Below are 201 nucleotides of genomic sequence, written 5' to 3'. Positions count from 1 at the left end.
TTTTCATTTCCCTTTATAAGAGGGAACTAAGTAAATGCACCAAGCGTTATTTAATTGTTAGCGCCTTGAGTCCCGTTCGGCCGTGAGGGACCGGCTGCCAACGCGCTCGGCAGCCGCGCCGGGTTCTGTAAATTAACCCCAAACGGAATCTCGCCCGGTAGGGCCCCGGCCGCCCCCCAGGCCGGCCCCGGGCACGGCCTC

This window comes from Onychostruthus taczanowskii, unplaced genomic scaffold (assembly GCF_017590055.1).
Source record: "Onychostruthus taczanowskii isolate IOZ18803 unplaced genomic scaffold, ASM1759005v1 scaffold107, whole genome shotgun sequence".
Lineage (NCBI taxonomy): Eukaryota > Metazoa > Chordata > Aves > Passeriformes > Passeridae > Onychostruthus > Onychostruthus taczanowskii.
The sequence above is the reverse complement of the archived record's forward strand: the minus strand, read 5'-3'. Positions refer to the sequence as shown.